Raw genomic sequence first — 8,454 nt, 5'->3', positions numbered from 1 at the left:
TGTACTTGCAAAAGCAAGCAAAGGTACCGCAAAATCATACGATTTTGACTGTACTTGTAAGTAAGGAGATCAGAAAAGAAAAAAAATAAACACATATACCGCAAGATCATGCGATTTACTTGCGGTACCACAAAATCGCATGATTTTGTCTAACGGCATGCCGTTATTGCGCCGCTTGCGGTTGACACAGACCGACAGACACCCTACCCAAGGTTTGTTCGCGGCCGTTACAACTGTTGAGCCCCAGATGGTATTCCAGCTGTTGAAGTTGCCGCATATAATTAATGGGGGGGAAGGGGGGGGGGGAGTACGGAGAATAAATTGTATAGTTCTTGCTGAAAAAAAGGTTGCGAAGGTGGATTATAGAGCGAAAGCAATGTAAATTTTATGTTTAACATTATTTGTATGGCTACGGCTTGTATATTTGAGCTTAAATTTATGCGTTTGTGAGGTATACTTGATTTTATAAAAACACCAACTCCTGGTTTGGAATATAAATTTTGATCAGTATTGGTGAGATATCCAGTAAATGATTTGGGTGGAATAGGATTAAAAGAGGTTCTACAATGGGTTTCTTGAAGCGATATAAAGGTTGGACTGAAATCACTTACGAGTGTACGGAGTTCATCAAAATTATTAAAAAGTCCTTTAATGTTCCATTGTAGAATTATAAAAACTTTATTTAATTGTAGTGACATGAAGTGGAAAGTAGGTTAAGTTGACATTTCAACGTCTCCGTCGAAAATGTCACTATAAGAATTTTGAGTGAATAATTTGTTCTTACCAGCAGAATAATCTGTACTTAGGTGTCTGCGTATATTTGAACCGCCACGAGTGGCCACACGTGAATAATTTGAAATTGAAGGTTGATTGAGGGATGAAAGATTGGATTCATTACAGCTTGTAATTTGTTGAGTAGAGTTGAGAACTGGTGATTCTGGGGGATTTAAATTATTAGATTTTGACATATGTGTTGTTGTTTTAATTTTTTCAATATTTGCTGTTGTTTTGATTTTTTCAATATTATCTTTGGCGGGCAATGGAACTGATTTGGCAATGTAATTTTTGGTTGACGGTAGAACAGGTTTTTCATTGGTAGGAGTTGGAATTAAAGGCTTATTAGGCATGTTTTGCGAGGCCACAACAGCGTAGGTATTGCTTTTGCTAACTGTTTGGGTTCCAGATGGATTAATTTCCCGGTATTTGCGTAGCGCTTCACCCATGCTACAGTAATTTTCTGTTTTGACTTTTAGAATTTCACGCATTTGTATAAAACGTGGGCATCGTTTGCCTAACGCTGAGTGTTGATCGCAATTTCAGGATGTGGAGGAAGACCACGGTTAGCACAGGATGGAGGACTGGTGCATCTTTTTACCGTATGGCCCAGGCGTTGGCAGTTTTTACATCTCATGGGCTTTGGAATGTAGAGTTCTACTTTACATTTGTACCAAGCTACATCAACCGTTGCCGGTAGCCGATAGCGGTCAAGAGTCAAAATAATTCTTCCTGTAGGAGGGCGGGTTTTTCCATCGTCATTTAATTTGGTGAATTTGTAGACTTCAGTCACTCCTTGACTGCACATTTCGCGCACAATTTCATCTTCCGGCACATGCTTTAAGCATGGGGCATAAACTACGCCTTTAACCGAATTCAGTTTGTCATCCAAGTTAGCGGATATAGCACTTTAATTAGCTAATGATTTCGACTTTATTAGCTTTTCGGTTGCGCTCGGGTTCCTAGCGAGGACAAGTAAATTCCTATCGCGTAAACTCGATATAGAGTCTATATACGTTGTAATGCTATCTAGTGCTTTTTTAATAGCGAAAGGGCTGATTTGTGAAATTGTTATGGAGGGATCAGTTGGAGAAATCACAGCATATTTTTTGTCGATAGGAATGATGCTACTGGTTGGCAGCACCGGAAAGTCGGAATTTTTAATTTATTTTCTTTGGGGGGATACGTCTGCTAATAGATGAAATCTATTTGAGTTTCTATCAGGCGGCCCCGGGGCCATTATGCCTTATGGTAGTCTATTATTTAATAAATTGGTAAATAACCACTCACTTGAAAACATTTGGGAACTGCTGAGGATAATGACAATTGTTTTCAATATTTTATTTTTCTTTTATGTTTTTTGTTTTTTTGATTTTTTTTATTATATTTTTAGAAAACGAAAGCAAATATCGTATCTGCGACAATCAGTTTTAGCAAAAGCAAGAAAACACACGAGTTAAACACAAAAAGACACCGAAAAACACCGAAAGCAATTAAAAAAATCACAGACGAAAAGCAAAACACGCACTACTCAAAACACAAGTCGATGTCGAATGGCGTTCACTTATATTTGTTGTTCTTTTTGAATACTTATAGATAGTGAAGAATTGTCTTAAACATATGAAAGATAACTAAAACAGGCCAACAAAATTTTTTTTCTTTTTATTAATCAAAAATTAGAACTATCGAATTAAATAAAAGTTTACGACAGGTCGGCTCCAACTGTAGAGCTGTAACCATGCAGAAGCCGTGTATTCTACCAAAGTTACCCAACGAAAACCTATCAAAATATTTGATTTTATTACAATGTAAAGTGGATGATGTTCCAGATAAAAAAAAAAAAAAAAGAAATAGAAGAGTAGTTCACCATATTCTAGGACAGTTTGCATCTAGTTTGGCCGCTTCTTTTATTAATTTCTCAGCTAGGCGAAGCTCGCAAGACGTACGTATGATTTGGATTGGCTGCTGTCGCATTCAGAAAATACTGTTTTGCTTTGTGTCATTATTCCATTGAAGTGCATACTTCTCTCTTAAAACAAAAGAGTTTTATATGGTCCACAAAATTAAAATAAATATGTATATACCATGTACATTACTTGATGCGACAAGGGAGATCTTTGTGAGGCTTTATTTATACAATTCATAGCTTCCACAAGCTGTTCTATATTCAAGTATACGTCAGCTAATAGCAACCAAATCTATGAAGGAATACGTTCACGTCATGAATATGAAGCACTTGTAGATTGGGAAAGAACAGTTGTATTATAATTTGTATCAACCAAGGCCTTTGTGGGTCAGGCCGTGGGGTAAAAAAACTTAAAGAACTTGCCGCTTCGCTGAGAGCTTGTTCTACACGTGCCACTGCCGCCGGAGAAACTGCATAAACAGAATCTTCAAATTAAAAGCGTTTGCTTGAATGAAAACGTGCCAAAGTCAAGCTGAAAATCAAGAATTCGTGTTAATTTTGTCAATTGACCGTAAATGATTTTTACACTTACTGTCCGTCAATATTAAAGCTGTCAACTTTAGTTTTTGTTTTATGACCGTAAACGTTAATTAAACTCTGCAAGTTAAACGCTGCACTTACTAATCCGGCTTGGCGGATTTTACGCGATGAGGATCGCGCTATGTATTTGAAAATATATATTTTGTATAATCACAAAAATCTCTCTGCTCGCACATAATACGTACCTGTGGTGTCTCATAGGGAAATAAGTGTTTTTCCGGATGCATATCAGGAAATAAATAGTGTAACATTTGATTTATCACATGGTCAGTCATAGGATTAGAAACCCTTTTTTGTGGTTGTTGTTCAGTTTTTTTTATATAGTTTATAGGAATTTTCCTGTTGCATAGGTGAACGCTTTTATTAGTTTGGTTTTAGTTGAATGATTTTCCAAATCACTTATTGCAGCTGCGTTTGAAAAATAATGACCTGCATAGGATTGCAGAGTACTTTTAGCTTCGCTTAGTTTTTTAAAGTCACTCAAACAAGAACTCAAATATGAAGTAGCATGCGACATTAACTGAACGAAACCGTAGTGTGCTTTCGAAATTGGGTCTGCAGCTCGGAATTAATTGCTGTGTTTTCTACCATCTCTGGCCAGGTGAAAATATATATATCTGATTTAGAGTCCGAAAGATGAGTCAAATGGAACATACATTGGCACTTTTAATCTAATTTCGTCTAAATCGTAAACGTTTTGCACCGACGCTATAGCTGGTCATGCCCACCCCAACAAAGTAACACCAAGTTGGATGAAAAATTTGCAAAAAAACTGGCACAGACTAATTCAACTCAGCAGTTACAACAAAAATCGAGCTCAGGAAGCTAGTAATACCAAAATCCGACTGGTTATCAAGGTGCGCTTCTTGGCTATCTACAACTTGCGGTAACCCATTTTAAACTGTTGAAGCCAAAAACAACAATTGGGATATGATGGAGTAGCATCACCGTAAGCATCTGAACGTGTTCCGTGGATTTTGCCGGCAGATTTCTTCAAATAAACAACAAAAGTAATGAATTCGGACGAAGAATTTAGAGCGCTCCATGATTAGCGTCGGTGTACGCTGAATTAATCATTATTATTAATATTAATAATTTTTAATTAATAATAATATTAAATGGAAAAGTGTTATTTTATGTAGAGGAGGGTCAAAACCGTCGAATTCAAAAGTTATTTCTACTGACTTAATACGTCCTATATCTTGTTAAAATTTTAAAAAAGTTTCCTTTTTTGCAATCGAAACACGTTGCATTCTACAAAACGCAATTATTTGAAAACTTATCAGTTAAAGCTTGCCGAATCCGATTTGTGCGCCTCTGTAATCGTTCCTAAAGTAAAAGGCTTTTGGAAAAAACGCGGGCAGACGGCAACATACATCGCCTACTCCTACCATAGTAGCCTTAATTTTAGTGGCTAAATAGCTAAGTTAAGTGATATCACTGCATTTAAAATAACATTCTGGATGGTACCTGTAATTTGCGTAGCCTGTTATGTCAGCATTTTTCCCTTTATAGCGTTGGGCAGGTAAGCTGGAATGCTGGAATGGATCTACTCTACAATGTTTAAATTTTATATTTTTCGATATGTTTTAGAGGTTTTTTTATAAAAAAATTTAAATTGCTGCTCGAGGAAACCAACAATGTCAACTCTATTCTATATTTGATATCCGTCGTTGCGTCTCCTTTTTTAATTTTATTATTGATAAAACCGGTCATAACGTGGATTGGATATTGCTCATTCGCTGTTGACCTTTACAATGTTAAGTCCCTATATGGATATGGTTATCATGGCCTCTCTTACTCGGTACTGACCTCCAGTCTGTGGCTTTCAGTAGCTTTAATTGTACCGGGATATCAATTAGGCACAGCTTATGAATAGTAAGTACAAAATATTATTCTAATCCTTTCTTCCTTATTACTTTCTTCTTATTTATCTTAATTGCCAATCAATACAAAATTTAAGGTTAGCAATTGGAAGAATATTGTCTGGCTTAATTGTAGATAAAAGTCATAGCGATTATATACGGTTGGAAGTGTTCTATTTAGGTTGGCTCACAAGTAAATACCGTCAATTTATAACATATATTTTGAGTTTCCATCTAACACATATTCCCAACATTTAGTTGCTTTCGTCGCCAACACTGTAATTTATGTTTACGATGGCAAAACCAAAGGAAACCTTAACATGGTACATAAAAACACCAAACATTTTCCAATGTGGAAAGGCTTAATAAATATATATAACGTAAATATATAATTTTCGATGAACTGAAAACATGTCTTTTTCTCCTTAACATCACCTTCGAAACTGAAATTGGGTTGTCTTGCAATCTCTTTCAGGAGTAAATTTCCGTTTTTTTGAGTTTCTTCAATATAAGACAAGCGCGTCACGTCATTAAAGAACGACAGTACTTTAAATACACTACTTTATGCCATTTTCCAAATCGACTTCAGCAGATCTGTTAACCTCTTTACCTGTGCAATTCGTGCCGGCGTCAGAGTCGAATGTCATTTAAAATGGGTTGTATAAGGCCATTTTTTCAGTTTATTTTATTGTCGCAGTTTTTGTTATTAGCAACGTCACTTGTTTTGAGCACCGTCATCATTGGATACTTCACAAGAAAGAGCTTTGTCTGGCAATTTCTTTTGAACACCTGTGTCATTGTTATTGAAATTTGGCCCGTAAGAGATAAGATTCGCAAATGGGGATATGTTTGGTTACGAATGGAAGCTTAAGACGCTTCGCATAAATCGCAACCATTGAGAAGAATTTAATATTTCAATACTTAATATGTCGGTGCCATATCTAAATGTTCACCATTTGTAAAATCTACATTAGCAGGCACGCAAATTGAGTATAATTTGTAATGAGTCTTCTTGGGCAGCGTATACTCAGCCAACCCAGGTCTCTTTCCAAGAAAATTTATAGTGCAAAAATAGTTTGGACCTTCGGTTTTCTTCTTATGTGTCTATTTATTTATTTAAGAGAAGATTGCAATGGTCAGCGATTTTAAGAGGGGTAGGAGACCCGACTCTTCTTTAGCGTTTTAATACTTCTTATTCGCTCCCGATTATTATTGTACTTTCTCTTTCACGTTTCCGTACCGAGAGTTTCTGTAAAAGAGAAGAATACGCCGCGAGTGTCATAGCAGCCTACCTCGGCCTTCAGGACCACTCGTCTTATGTCGTAAGAGTGAGTGTGCATCATCGTTCAGGGATGGCGGTTAAGCTAAACCTTCCATCCCCTATCCGTAAAGTCTAAAAAAAACCTATCAGTAGAAGTCAACTTGCTAAGTGGTGATCACTTAACTTTAGCTGCTATGGCACGATTGATAGGCTGAGGGTGTTGCTACGTGCTCTTTTATAGTCGCGATCACCATCGCTATCCCGTTACAAAGTTGCTTTGACTTACCTATATGTTGCCATGTTATTCTTACATATCTATTCTTAATGTGTGCTAACTTAGGTCTGTTCGAACATGTTTTGCCTGCATAATATAATACTACTCTTATGTATATTCTATTGTTAATTAAGTACCAGCTCGTATGATCTTCCTGCCAGTACTGGCTTAGGTAACAAATCGTCTGAATTATAAGCCGCAGAACCGTTACATATGATATGTACCATGCGAAATTTTATAAACCCGTTTTTTCTATTGCCTATTGCTTGTATGAGTATTTTTACATTTGTGTACATTTTATACAGTTTATACATTTGTATACGTTTCATACATTTGTATGCCTACAGCTGCGTACATTTTCTTTTCTCTCTCTTTTTTTCTTGCTGATTATCAAAAAGACATGTAAGGGACAAACCAGACTGGCTGCTTGGGGACTACGGGTAGACATTTGCGCGGACGGACTTTTTATCAGAGTTTTGCTTCCTTACAAACTAAGAAATGCAATGGCGACTATGATTCGCAGTTCCGCTATCCTTTTATAACGTGTCTTTCGACGCATTTCTGGGGAGGGTTTTTCTAGGTTGAAATGCGCGCTCATCAATGACTCGAGGCCGTTTTCTTGAAAGTAGACAAATATATTGCTTTTACGATTTTTGCCATTCATAGCGGTACAAAGTATTTGAAGATTGTTGTTCAATTAAACCGTGCCATACCCGTTCAGAGCTGAGACAGTTCTCGACGCAACCGGTTAAAAATAAGATTCTCCCATAAAAAAAGAGTGTGGAATTTATGTGTACACTTTTTTATAAAAATAAGCCTTTAAACGACAATATTGCGCAAAGCAATGTACGGTGTATAATAGTTGCAATTACTTTTAGTTCTGTTTTCTTTTCTCATTTCAATTTGCCAAAGTCTGCCATTTCTCCGGGGAGTAGATAAAAACCGTTGTGTCATGGGGAAGACCTTAACTCAACAGATATCAAGGTTCTCAATCGGCCGATTAATGGCCACATATGTGATCCCTCCAAGCCTCAACCTCAGTGTCCCTTATTAAATTATAAACTATCAATTGCTTCATCTTTAATCCTTATGGGATACATTTATCGATTAGCTGTCCCAAGTCCGTCCTTCACAGAATTAAATATAATACTTTATAATAAGCCTCAGTATCAATTTTAAATTTAAACTTCATGGCAGAGGAGTAATGCACTCAAGCCTTCATTAATAACTATATTCGCTTGTCATCTTGTAAGGTCCATGTTAAACACTAGTTATCGATATCATTCTATTTTTTTCGTTAAATTTGAAACTGAAAATACCAGTACATTTTCCCAATTTCTTCTGCAAATTTTATGTTTGATTTTTTTATTTATTCACTTTTATTTACTCTCCCTTGTCATACACACACCAGCGATATAGCAAACGTTTCATTGTAAATACAACGAGTGAGAAGCCAAACTCGCCACGAAAGCGATCGAATACTACTATCAACCCAAAATACGATCGTCTCGTTTTTGTCTTTCGTATTGTACGATGGTTCGGTGTCGAGAGTCGTGTTAACCATTGATAGGATATAATAAATAATAATAAACTTAGTACCATATCGAATGTAACAAGGAACTTGGGTATTTTCATCAATCAAAAATCGTAGCTTAGAAGGAATTTCGTAATTTATTAATCAGTACCAAGCTGTCATGCGAAATTAGAAACATAAGAGGTCGCTTACAAGTCCTAAATTACGCAAACAAAAAAAAATTCGTTCTCATGAAAACAC

The sequence above is a fragment of the Glossina fuscipes genome, unplaced genomic scaffold (assembly GCF_014805625.2).
Source record: "Glossina fuscipes isolate IAEA_lab_2018 unplaced genomic scaffold, Yale_Gfus_2 121, whole genome shotgun sequence".
Taxonomy (NCBI): Eukaryota; Metazoa; Arthropoda; class Insecta; order Diptera; family Glossinidae; genus Glossina; species Glossina fuscipes.
The sequence above is the reverse complement of the archived record's forward strand: the minus strand, read 5'-3'. Positions refer to the sequence as shown.